Below are 13,895 nucleotides of genomic sequence, written 5' to 3'. Positions count from 1 at the left end.
GACAAGCTGCCCTTGGGATCTCCGCCTCTAGTAGTATAGGGGGGCTCAGACACGTGGCAAGGCAGGAGGATTTTTTTTTTTTTTTGGAAAAATAGATTATCTGAACACCTTCAAATTAAGGGAAATTCAATTTGGTTTACTTGTAATTTCTTCTAGGAGAAATTGTAACTTGGAGCCTGAGAAGTATCAAGAGAGACTATGGACATGTTCGGTATAGCAAAAGGGCATCCCAACGGGGCTGGTATTGATCGCCCAACAACTTGCTCTTGGGATGTACTCCACTCTAACGTGTAATTGTAGTGTGCATATGGATTTGATAATTAGAACTGAGGAACGTGGTTAGAGGGGGGATTTTGAAAGAAAAAAGAGAAAGAACTCCTTTGCCACTGATTATCTGGACAACACCTTCAAAATTACAAGTAATTAAACTTGGTTTAAAAATCTTGTAAGTTCCGACTTGGAAAAATTCCAAATCGGATCTAAGATATCTGAAGCCAAATTATAACTTTATTCGTAAGAAATTACGTGTCATTCTAGCTTTCAAAATTTGTGTCAAAATATTTGTCATTCTCACATTTCTTTTCCTTCTTATCCTGCATCCATACTGGTAGTGATACTCTCACGAGAAAATCTAATACTCCTTTATTTAGGGGAAAATGATTCCCGTGGTGAATTGTTTTCAGATATGATTGTACATATAGCAAGCCATTTACTTTCTAGTTATAAAGCAACACATCGTCTCCATAATCATCTATTAGTACAGTGGTGAAGACATAGGGCTACTACACCATCCATAAGGGTTCGAATCTTCGATGTGCCTAGATAGGGTACAGTTGGATCCCATATGGATGGAGGTGTAACCCGATGCCTTTTACAAATAGATGGTTATTTTTTTATGCATCCACTCCTTTTGTTTTTCTTTTCTTCCCACCATGACAGTCGATTGGCAAGTTCCCAATCTATGTCTGAACTGCTAAACGATACTTTTTTAAAAAATATATATACATAAAAGTTACTTTAAAAATCATATTAATCTAATGTTTAAGTCTTTATTAGCTAATACTTAATTAATCATGAATTAATGAGTCGCTCTGTATTCCATGACCATAGGTTCAAACTCACCCTTACAGTGTTATACTACAAGTTCGTTTTCATGTTCGCGCTCCTGTATTCATAGAGGCCAACTACCTTTTCATTTTTCTAGAAGTATAAGACCATTATAATGGTCAATCTTTTGAAGAAAGCCAAGCAGGACATAACCCAGGTTCACACACTCAACCGCTCGAAATTCCTAGCTTACAATAGTGTTCAACAATTTTCCATCTCTTCCAAGGAACACATGCTACTACTTCACAACAACATCTACAAAACAAAACACCGGCAAACCAACCATCTAAAGTAAAAATCAGCTCATGAGAGATGGAGTTGAAGCTGCAGCTCTGTCAAACAGGTTGTATAACAGAAAAACTATTGAAATAAAAAGAACACATATCATCAGGTGGTCTGTCCATTGGCTTCCATTCCCTCATCTTCATTATCACCCTATCATACCAACTTTGTAGCCTGCCCTTCACCTCCTCTCTTTACAAGCTTTTCCATTTTAGTATTAACACCAACAATTTATACAACACATGAAAAGGAGACTTTATGATTACATTGTTAAAAATAGTAAAATTACACTGGCAATACATGAACTTGCAAGGTGAGTGCAGTTTAATGCATAACCTTACAAAATGCACATTGCACCGAATGAACTTACGGAGTATGTGCGTACATACAAAGGGCAAAGCTGTAGATGGCTACTCTGTGGAGTTAGACGCTGACTAGGATGCCATAGATACAATATATAAAATGGATGACACGTAGGCATATATGTGTTCACTCCAACTGTATAATAATACATTATAACCATACAATACAATAAAATACATTGTATGGAAATATATGAAGAAAACACATGATAGACATGGATAAATGAAAAAAACACTAAATACACGAAGTAATTCAATATAAAATGTAATATACGCACTTTGGATGTGTGTATTCTCCTAATCAATGACCACTCCATCGAGATTGGCTACGGTATGCCTTTCTATCCTTTCTTCTCACGCACTATACAAGTTTATTATACGCTCTAATAGGTATTTTGTAAGTTTGTGTATTAGATTACACCCACCTCACAAATTCATGTATAATCAGCACAATTTACTCTTATTAAAAATATAGCCATTCGTAACCAGCCACATGAACCAGCACCTAGCAGCTAAAGTAACATTCCAAAACCCCTTTTCCTCTTACTCTCCCTCTCATTTATTTTTTTTATAGCTCTTGGAAATACCTAGTGACGGAGCTCGTGGCTCCTCACCGGGAGACCGCGCAGGCCCCCCTTTGCCGGTTCGGCCGGGGGCTTAGGGTGAGGTCTCAAGCTCTCTCTGTATGTGGTCAGATTACTCGTCGGCAAGACACACGAGACACGACGATGTATACAGGTTCGGGCCGCCGCGAAGCGTAATACCCTACTCCTGTGTTTTGGTGGATCTGTGTATGAACGAGCTACAAAGTGTCCGCTGACTTCTCCCCCGTTCTCCGCTTTCAATCCGGGAAAAAATCAACCAACCCCTTTCTAAATGGGCAAGGTCCTCCTTTTATACTTCAAGGGGATACCACATGCACCCTTCCCTTTCCAAACTGGACTTTTCTTCTCTTTATGGACGGAGATCGGTATGGTTGCCGTCCAAATGACACTTTGATGGGACAGCCCATACCTGCCTCCACTCCCGACGGAGACAGGTGCAACGTGGGATCGTGGCTGCCCGTTGCTGATGCGACCAGTGTCAGACCGGTCATTCTTGTCCACCACGCGTCGGTTTAACAACGTGCATGTTTGCCCTTCTTCGTGTAACGCCTTGCCTGTAATGGTTAGGATGAAGCCTGGTATTCATTTAACCAGGGCTAACGTGCCATCTCTAAGAAATAACACGCTAGCTCCGGCTTGAGACGAGTGCCTAGAGGCTTTCGTCTTGACGGGATGGGGCAAGGCGTGCGTCAGACCGCCAGTCGCCACCTGACCCTTGATCTGACCGGTCTGTGACCGGTCACAGACCGGATAAAAGAGCGTGCTGTACTGCGTTGCATGCAGCGTGACACGCTTGACCAGACTGCAATAAATGCCGTTAGGTGAGCACAGCTGTGCTCACTTATCCCATATACGTGGCGCAGACTTCTTCAAGGGGTCGGGGTGCCTCGGCCCTCGGGGCCGGAGCAAACGCAACCCGACCCCCCCTCGGGGGAAATCAGGAGGAGGGCGGACACCTCACCCTCGGGCCCGACGTCCCCGAAGGTGCCAGGCCACGTGGGCGATTGCGTCTGCCTCAAGCCTCTGGTCATGATACTCCCGGTCCCATATCACCGACAGTAGCCCCCGGCGTTATGCCAGAGCAATTTCCCTTCCCAAGGGAAGCGGTCAGGTGTGACGCCACCCCTAAAGCCTGGTGACAGGTGGGACCGGTCTCCATAGTTGGGCAAAATACCCAACGGTCTTAATCCATGCATATTGGTATTGGTAACTTTGGTTGTCCATAATGGGCGGTCTATTCAAGACTGCCACATCACTTGAGCAGCGCGCGAATCTAGGTGAGCAGATTTGTCTTGCTTGGAGATACGGTAACGCTGCTTCGGTTGGCGAGCGTAATTAACGCGCGCACGATACAATCCGTTTCGATTGCCGCAACCGCATATCCACTTCATGCGCCGTAAGCGGGCGAATGGGATTAGTGGAGGCGTGGGCACGGGAAACGAGGGAGCGAGATAGCGAGATACGAGGGAGCGAGGTAGTGGGCGCGAGAAACGAGGAGCCAGGACCAGCGATGGCAAGGGTATAAAAGCATCGAGGAAAGGATTTGCTCCCTTCCTTTCGCCATTGTTCCTCTTGCCTTCGCCGCCTGAGCTCTAACTCTTTCTCTGCTACGCCCTACTTTCGCCACACGCGCTCGTTCCCAATCATCTCTTCCTCCACCGCCATGGCACGGGGCTCTGCTCTGCTCGACGGCAGTGTACTGCCGCCTTCCCGCATCGTGAACGAGAGGCACGCCGGACTGCCGCGCCGCTTCATGCCGGAGTCCGCCACCGGTCGGGAGATAGTGATGCTGGGCGAGGGGCGCCCGGCACCAGACTACCCGGGGCGGTCCATCTTCTTCCTCCCCTTCGCAATGGCTGGGCTGGTCCCGCCATTTTCTCATTTCTTCATGGATGTCCTGGAGTTCTACGATCTCCAGATGGCGCACCTCACCCCCAACGCGGTGATGACATTGGCCATCTTCGCACACCTGTGCGAGATGTTCATTGGGGTGCGCCCCTCTCTTCAGCTGTTCCGGTGGTTCTTCACCGTGCAGTCGGTGTCACCGCCGTCGGTGGTTGGCGGCTGCTACTTCCAGCCGCGGGGGCCGGTGTTGAACCGCTACATCCCCTGCGTCCTCCGCAAGAAGTGGGACGACTGGAAGAGCGACTGGTTCTACACCCCCCTCGCCAACGAAGCGCGCCTCCGACTTCCAAGCCAGCCCCCGGCGCAGGTCTCCTGCTGGCGGGCGCCGGTAGATCTGGGGGAGGAGTACGACGCCGTCCTCGACCGCCTGGCGGGCCTGCGATCCCAAGGGCTCACCGGGGCCATGGTGTACGGCGATTACCTCCGTCGCCGGATTGCGCCGCTCCAACGGCGCGCCCGGAGCGCCTGGGAGTATACTGGGCCCGAAGACTACATGCGGACCCACCAGGGAGCCAGATGGGATTGGGCTCCTGAGGACTTCAAGATCGTAGTCCAAAGGGTGCTGAATCTTAGCTCCGCGGAGGCGTCTCGCCTTCCTCAGGAGATCCTCCCCCTCTGCAGCGATCCCGACCGCGTGTCCATTCTAACCATTATGATGGGGGTCGGGGCCTCAGAGGAGAGAGCCCCTAAGGGCCACGACGGCGCAGGCGAGCGCCGCCGGGGGGAACAACCTGCCCCAGGAGGGGGTCGTGCTTCTGGGCCCCGCGTCGGGGGCTCGGGGAGCAGCCGCCCTGCCGACGCCCAGGGGAAGAGGAAGCTGGGAGGAACACCTCCCACATCTCCTCCCCGAGGGGGCGGGGCGGCGCGTGCCAGCAGTCGGCGCCCGGAGGGGGCCGCGCCGACGTCGCAGCCCGAGGGGATGCGCAAGAAGAAGCGGCTCCGCAAGACGGGGGAGACGGAACCATGCCGGGGAAACCTGATTTCCCCTCCAAGGTGGTCATTCAACCGACCCCCTCGCAGGTTCGTCTCACTCTCATTGCAACCATTTTCCTCCCAAAGAAGTTTTTTCTTACTCATTTTGTTCGTCTTTCGGTTTTTTCTTCTGCTTCAGCGATGTCCCGTCGCATTCCTCCCGCCACCCCAAATCCGGCCAGTCCGAGGCCGAAGATCCGGCGGCCGCAGAGGAGCGGAGGCGAGAGTCTGACCGGCGTGAAGCCGCAGCCCGCCTTCGGGAAGCTGAAGATGCCGCCCGGGAGGCCGCCCGGGTTCGCCAAGCGGAGGAAGCTGCTCGGGAGGAGGCCGCCCGGGCTCGCCAAGCCGAAGAAGCTGCCCGGGAGGAGGCCGCCCGGGCTCGCCAGGCTGAGGCGACAGCCGCTGCTGGCGCGTCACTTGGGCCCACTCCCTCGGGCGGTCCTCAGGTGACATCCTCCGAGGCGGCTCGCGACGAGGCCGCGGGCGCATCGCCTGGGCCTACCTCACCGGGCGACGCCCAGGATCAAACGGGCCCGGGGGACATCCCCGAGCCCAGCGCATCTTCCGGGGGGCCAAGCCGCGTCGCCTTTTCTCCAAGGCGACTTTTCTCCTCGTCTTCCGTTGCCCCGGTGAGCGCCGAGCCCATTATGCAGGCCTTAGCCGCCGCAAACACCGCGGTGCTAGATGGATTTAGCGCCCAGGTGGAGGCCTTGCGAGCGGAACGAGCGGAGCTCGAGGCCGCATGGGCGCGCGTCGAGGAGGGGCGGCGCTCGGTGGACGCCATGGTGGAGGTGGGCCGTAAGGCCCACCGCCGCCACATCTCGGAGCTCGAAGCCCGCAAGGCGGCGCTGGCGGAGATCGCCCGAGAGGTGGAGGAGGAGCGAGAGGCCGCCCTCGTCGCCACCACCGCGATGATCGAGGCGCAGGACTCCCTCCGCCTTCAACACGGGAGCTGGGAGGCGGAGCTGAAGAACAAGCTCGACGCCGCCCAGGGGGTCCTCGACGCCGCCGCCGCCCGAGAGCAGCGAGCAACAGAGGCTGAAGCGGCGTTGCGGCGGCGCGAAGAGGCCCTTGAGGCCCGTGCCATGGCGCTGGAAGAACACGCCGGCGCCGTGGAGAGGGGCTTGACGGGCCGCGAGGCCGCCGCTGGCCTCCGAGAGGCGACGCTGGTGGCGCATGAGGCCGCCTGCGCCGAGGAGGAGTCCGCGCTCCGCCTTCGCGAGGATGCACTCGCTGAGCGGGAGCGAGCTCTCGAGGAGGCCGAGGCCACGACGTAACGGCTGGCGAACAGCCTCTCCCTCCGCGAGGCGGCGCAAGAGGAGCAGGCGCGCCGCAACCTTGAATGCGTCCGTGCCGAGAGAGCCGCGCTGGAGCAGCGGGCTGCCAACCTCGAGGCACGGGAGAAAGAGCTGGCCGCGAGGGCGCCTATCGGCGGGGCAGCCGCGGGCGAAAGCGACCTGGCCGCCCGCCTCACGGCTGCCGAACACACCGTCGCGGAAATGCAGCGAGCGCTGGATTCCTCCACCGGGGAGGCCGAGGCCCTTCGCTTGGCGGGCGAGATTGGGCCCGACATGCTTTGGGATGCGGTCTCCCGTATGAAGCGCGCCGGTCGGCAAGCGGGCCTCTGGGGAGGCCAGTCGTCGGTGCCCCCCACCAATCTGGAAGGCCTCGCTCCGCACCTCAACAGGATGGCTTGGGTTCTCGAGCAACTCCCCGAGGAGCTTGAGAAGACCATCAAGTCATCCTCGAGGGACCTCGCGCGGGGAGCGGTCGAACTCGTGCTGGCGAGTTACCAGGCCCGGGACCCCAACTTCTCTCCATGGATGGCGCTGGAGGAGTTCCCTCCCGGGACCGAGGACGACGCGCGCGCGCGCGTCCGGGATGCCGCCGACCACATCGTCAACGGCTTCGAGGGCTCGGCCCCTCGGCTCGCGTTCGCCCCCAGCTCCGACGAGGAGGGCGATGCCAGCGGTGAGGACGACGATGGCGACGAGGCCGGCGACCCGGGCGCGTCAGAATGAGCCCCCGAGCCCCCGTCATGCCTCTTTTTCTTTTTCTTTCTTCTAAGGCCTTCATGCCTCTTTTGTATAGATCAACTTACTCTGCAATCAAAAAATGATGAAACAATTTCTATGTTAACTTTATTTTGCTATATATATGAGTTGAGGATGATCTGTGCCATGGTCCTTTTGCATCTTAGCTTGAAATAAGGGCCCGTACCCAAGTCCCAGTCCTCGAATGGCTCGGGTCGGGGCTAGTGCCTGGGGAGATCCACATGTCAAGACTGGCCAGGCCGGGAACGTGGTGACCGAGGGGTATGGGTGACCCGATTGTGGGTTTTTGCCGATTCCCCCTCGGAGTTCACCACGCCCCGGGGCACGGCTCGGTTCTGGGCCCCGTTTGGCGATTTTAGCTGACCGAACCGAGCCCCCGAGGGCAAGGTTGAGCACAAGTAACCTTATTTCAAGTCAAGATTCTTCAGAAGGAAAAACGGCACAGATACAACCTTTAGGAAATTGAAACTTCTTTTATTGAAATGCTGAAATAAGAAAAGTAAGACTGTGCATGTGTGGTAGCCCCCGGCCAACCCTGCACACCCGAGGGGGGTGCGGGGTTGGCCCGAGCCAAAACCTGACACCCGACCCCCCCTTCAGGGGTAGAAGCGGCGAAGGTGTTCGATGTTCCACGGGTTTGGCAGCTCCGTGCCGTCGCCCGTGGCCAGCCGTACCGAGCCCGGCCGGGGGACACCGATCACTCGATACGGACCCTCCCACATTGGTGAGAGTTTGCTCAATCCAGCACGCGTTTGGACGCGGCGTAGGACGAGGTCGTCGACGCAGAGTGATCGGGCCCGGACGTGGCGCTGATGGTAGCGCCGCAGGCTCTGCTGGTAGCGCGCAGCTCGGAGGGCCGCGCGCCGCCTTCGCTCTTCCAAGTAGTCGAGGTCATCTCTACGAAGCTGATCTTGATCAGCCTCGCAGTACATGGTGGCCCGAGGAGACCTCAGGGTGAGCTCAGATGGGAGAACCGCTTCTGCGCCGTAGACGAGGAAGAAAGGCGTTTCCCCGGTCGCTCGGCTTGGTGTGGTTCGGTTCGCCCAGAGCACCGCTGGCAACTCCTCGATCCATGAATCGCCGTGCTTCTTGAGAATATTGAAGGTCTTGGTTTTAAGGCCTTTGAGGATTTCTGCATTGGCACGCTCCACTTGGCCATTGCTTCTGGGGTGGGCAGGTGAGGCGAAGCAGAGCTTGATGCCCATGTCTTCGCAGTAGTCGCCGAAGAGTTCACTAGTGAATTGGGTGCCATTATCCGTAATAATACGGTTAGGCACTCCAAAACGGGCCGTGATGCCCTTAATAAATTTAAGAGCAGAGTGCTTATCGATCTTGATAACCGGATAAGCCTCGGGCCACTTAGTGAACTTGTCGATCGCAACATACAGATACTCAAACCCGCCCGGGGCCCGTTTGAACGGTCCCAGGATATCAAGCCCCCAGACAGCAAATGGCCATGACAGTGGTATGATCTGCAGGGCCTGGGCCGGCTGATGAATTTGCTTGGCGTGGAACTGACACGCTCTGCATCGCCGGACCAGATCGACTGCATCATTGAGAGCTGTCGGCCAATAAAATCCTTGACGAAAGGCCTTGCCAACCAGAGTACGCGAGGCGGAATGGGCTCCGCACTCGCCCTCATGGATGTCAACAAGAAGCTCAACGCCTTGTTCCTGAGGAATGCACTTCAGGAGGATTCCGTTAGCCGCGCGCCGATAGAGGGTCCCTTCTACCAGCACATAGCGTTTGGAAATGCGTTGTACGCGTTCACTCCCTTCGCGGTCCTCAGGTAGAGTCTTATCTGTGAGGTATGTTTGGATCTCAGAGATCCAAGCAATCAATCTAAGGGAGCTTGGAGCGCTCCCTTCGGGTCCCGAGGCCTGGACTCCGACGGGCCTCGGGGGCCGGTCAGGCGCATCCGTCTCCCCTAAGGGGTCGGGTCGCGCCGACGGCTGGGTAAGCCTTTCTTCAAAGGCGCCCGGTGGGGTCTGGGCTCGCGAGGACGCGAGCCGTGAGAGTTCGTCGGCTATCATGTTATCCCTTCTGGGTACATGCCGAAGTTCTATTCCATCGAAATGGCGCTCCATACGCCGCACTTGGCGTACGTAAGCGTCCATCTGTGGGTCAGAGCACCGGTACTCCTTACAGACCTGGTTAACGACTAGCTGGGAGTCGCCTAATACCAAGAGGCGGCGGATCCCCAGTCCAGCTGCCACTCTGAGTCCGGCAAGGAGTCCCTCGTACTCTGCCATATTGTTAGTCGCTCGAAAGTCGAGACGGACCAAGTATCTGAGGACGTCTCCGTTCGGAGAGGTCAACGTGACCCCTGCACCGGCGCCCTGGAGAGACAGAGAACCGTCGAACTGCATCACCCAGTGGGCGGTTTGAGGCAGCTGTGAGGGGTTCGTGCTGGCCTCGGGCATTGAGACAGTCTCTGGAGCCGGGGTCCACTCTGCCACAAAATCGGCGAGGGCCTGGCTCTTGATAGCGTGGCGTGGTTCAAAGTGCAGATCGAACTCAGAAAGCTCGATTGCCCATTTAACCACTCGTCCTGTACCCTCTCGATTATGCAAGATTTGACCGAGGGGGTAAGACGTAACCACGGTGACCCGATGCGCCTGGAAATAATGGCGCAGTTTCCTCGAGGCCATCAGAATAGCATAAAGCATCTTCTGGGCCTGTGGGTATCGGGTCTTAGCGTCCCGGAGGGCCTCACTAACAAAGTAGACAGGCCGCTGCACCCTTCGGTGGGGCCGATCCTCTTTGCTAGGGGCCGAACCCCCGGGGCGTTCTTCGTCCAAGTGGCCCCTCGGGGCGCACTCGTCTTCTGTGCCGATGACCTCGGGGTCGGAGGACGACAGGAGCGGCCTTCCCACAGTGGCCTCGGGGCCGTCCTGGGGGTCGGGGGCTCCTGGCGTTGTCAGACAAGCGGGCAAAGGGCCAGCTTCGGTCGTCAGGGGCCTCAGGCCTCCGTTCGGCTCGGGGGCCTCTTCTCCCTGCTCTTTCCCGGGTCGACTCAGCACAGGGTTAGCCTCGGGGTCAAAGGGCGTTAAGTGCGGCCTTCCCGCAGTGGCCTCGGGGCCTTCCTGAGGGTCGGGGGCACCCAGCACCGTCTGACAAGCGGGCAGAGGGCCGTCTCCGGTCGTCAGGGGCCTTAGGCCACCGTTTGACTCGGGGGCCTCTCCTCCCTGCCTGCTCCCGGGCCAAGTCGGCACAGAGTGGGGGTGCGCAGAATGAGGATTGTCCTCATCGCGCTCCACAACCAACGCTGCGCTAACTACTTGGGGGGTCGCCGCTAAGTAAAGTAGCAGGGACTCATTTGGCTCCGGGGCGACTAGAACCGGGGGAGAGCTGAGATATGCCTTTAATTGAGTAAGGGCATGTTCAGCTTCCTCCGTCCAAGCGAACGGCCCCGAGCGCTTGAGGAGCTTAAACAAGGGTAGCGCCTTCTCTCCCAGCCTTGATATGAAACGACTTAGGGCGGCCATGCAACCGGTGACGCATTGCACATCCCTAAATTTGCTGGGGGGGCGCATCCGCTCGATAGCTCGAATCTTCTCGGGGTTGGCCTCAATGCCTCGGGCAGAGACCAAGAACCCGAGAAGCTTGCCCGCAGGTACACCAAACACACACTTATCGGGGTTCAGCTTTATGCGGGCGGAGCGGAGGTTTTCAAAAGTTTCCGCTATATCTGAAAGTAAAGTTTCTTGGTTGCGCGTTTTTACAACCAAGTCATCGACATACGCCTCAACATTACGTCCTATTTGGCTACCCAAAGAAATTCGAGTAGTACGCTGAAAAGTAGGACCTGCGTTTTTTAACCCGAAGGGCATTGATGTATAACAATAGGTTCCTACGGGGGTAATGAACGCAGTTTTTTCCTCATCGTCCCTAGCCATGCGAATCTGATGGTAACCAGAATATGCATCTAGAAAACACAAAAGGTCGCACCCCGCAGTGGAGTCGACAATCTGATCTATGCGAGGCAGGGGGTAAGGATCCTTAGGACATGCCTTGTTAAGGTCGGTGTAGTCGATGCACATCCGAAGCTTGCCGTTCGCCTTGGGAACGACCACCGGGTTCGCCAGCCACTCCGGATGGATGACTTCACGGATGAATCCGGCCTCCAGAAGTCTCGCCACCTCCTCGCGGATGAAGGCTTGACGTTCCGGGGCCTGCCGCCGCACTTTCTGCCGGACCGGCCTTGCGCCCGGCCGCACGGCGAGACGGTGCTGAATCACCTCCCTGGGGACCCCGGGCATGTCCGCTGGTCTCCATGCGAAGACATCAGCGTTTGCCCGCAGGAAGGAGACGAGCGCGTCTTCCTATTTGCCATCCAGAAGACCACCGATCCGTGTGGTCTTGGATGGGCCGTCGCCCAAGGCAACCTCCTTGACCGGGATCTCGTCGCATGTGGCCATCCGCTGCCTCGGGGCGGTGGGGGCAGAGGGGCCAAGCCTCTCGTCACCACCCTCGGGCTTGGACGCAGCAGCGAGGCGGTCGGCGCGCTGCTCCATGCAAGCGAGCGCGACTTTAAGGTCGCCATGGACAGAGATGGGGCCACCGGGGCCCGGCATCTTCATCTGGAGGTAGGCGTAGTGGACCGCCGCCATGAACTTCACCAACGCGGGCCTCCCTAGGACCGCGTTGTAGGGCAGACTGAGGTCCGCCACATCGAAGCTCACTCGCTCCGTGCGGAAGTTGGCGGGTCCACCGAAGGTGACCGGTAGGTCGATGTGACCTAATGGCCACGTGTGCCCCGGCGTCACACCGATAATTGGTTGGGACGGTCGGAGCACCATCCCCGGGGCCTTGATAGCATCAAAGGCCGCGGGGGAAAGGATGTTGAGAGCCGCTCCTCCATCTATGAGGACACGCCCCAACTTCACATTGCAGATAGTGGGGGAAACCACCATCGCAATCTGCCCTCCCCGGGCAACGCACGGTGGGTGGTCGGTCTGATCAAAGGTGAGGGCCACCTCCGACCACCGCGCCCGACGCGTCGCCTCATGAGTAGGGGCCATGGCCAGAAGCTCTCGCTTCATAGCCTTGAAGCTCCGGCGAGAGACGTGAGCGCACGCTCCCCCATCGACGGTGGCAATGGTGGCCCCAGGTTCTTGGAAACCTAGGTCATCTTCACCATCATCGATGTCAACAGCGGGGGCCTTCTGCTTGGCCTCACTTCGCCGTTTGCCGGAAAGAACCGCCGGGGACTTGCCCTCACGGCGTTCCTGCCTCCTATCCTCCTCCCACTTCCTCGTTCGCTCAGCCAGGTTTTTGACTGCACGACAGTCCGCGAGATCGTGGAGGGAGGTGTTGTGGACGGAGCACCACCTGCCGGCGGGGCGCTCCCTGCTGGGAGTACCAGCCTCTTTCTTTTTGTCGCTCGCAGGCCTCCCCTTTCGGGTGGCCCGCGGAGCGCCCTCGACGGCGAGGACATGACCCTCGTCGCCGGAACGGTCCGACCTCTTCTTCCTCCTCCTGTCACGCCGCCCTGTCTGAGCGGCGGATCCAGGGGCGGCCGAAGCTGCCACTCCGGAACCGGAGGAGTTCCATGTCCACGCTTCCTCTTTACGAGCCACTCGGTCCGCGAGCTGAAAAAGCTCCGCGGTAGTCTGGGGCTCTTTGGAAGCGATCTTTTCGAGCATGCGGTTGTGCCGCACGCCCCCCCTGAACGCGTAGATCACCGCGTGTGCAGGGATGCATGGTATAGTATTGCGGACTTGGCAAAACCGCTGAATGTACGAGCGAAGCGACTCATCATCGCCTCGCTGTACTGCATGCAAGTCCGCTTCTTCGCCTGGGCGCGGATATGTGCCTTGGAAGTTCATGGTGAACTGTTGGCACAAATCTTCCCAGGAGTGGACCGACGCGGGTGGCAGGTTCATTAGCCAACCCCGCGCCTGTCCTTTTAGGGCCATGGGAAAGAAGTTCGCCATGACCCTGTCGTCACCCCCAGCGGCCTCGATCCCGGTCGTATAGACCTGGAGAAACTCGGTGGGGTTGACACTCCCATCGTACTTCTCGGTGATGGTGGGCCGGAACCTTGGGGGCCAACGGACATTCCGAAGACTCGCCACAAAGGCTCTACAGCCAACACCACCAGCCGGAGGCACGGAGGGCTGATCTTCACGTCCGTGTCGAGGTGACACTCTGGACGAGGAGGCGCCCTCCGTTGCACGGGGAGTACGCCGGCTATTACGCCGGCGCCCGATGTTGAGGCGGGCATCCGGCTCCCCATGCCGATCCTCCCGAGTCGACGGTGTAGACGAGGGAGTGGCAGCCGAATGACGTGCAGCCGCCGCCGCTCGCCGCGCCCTCCGCCTTGATGACACGGAACCGGTGGTGGCGGCGCCGGAGGTCTTGGTGGTGGCGGACCGTCCACCAGCACCCAGGCGCTGCTGAGCCGTCATGACCAAGTTGGCCACATCTTCCAACCATCGTTGGGCTGGAGACTCCGGGTCATGGACGACAGGCGGGTGTCGTAAGAGCGCGCCAGCAGCCTGAAGCGCACCCTGAGGCGTGCTGCCGTCGCCGTAGACGAGGAGGCGGCGCTCCCCATCTTGCCGTCCTCCTGCACCACCCGCAACTGGTGATGCCATGGACTT

This window comes from Oryza sativa, chromosome 8 (genome assembly GCF_034140825.1).
Source record: "Oryza sativa Japonica Group chromosome 8, ASM3414082v1".
Classification (NCBI taxonomy): domain Eukaryota; kingdom Viridiplantae; phylum Streptophyta; class Magnoliopsida; order Poales; family Poaceae; genus Oryza; species Oryza sativa.
This window is presented reverse-complemented; position numbering follows the sequence as displayed.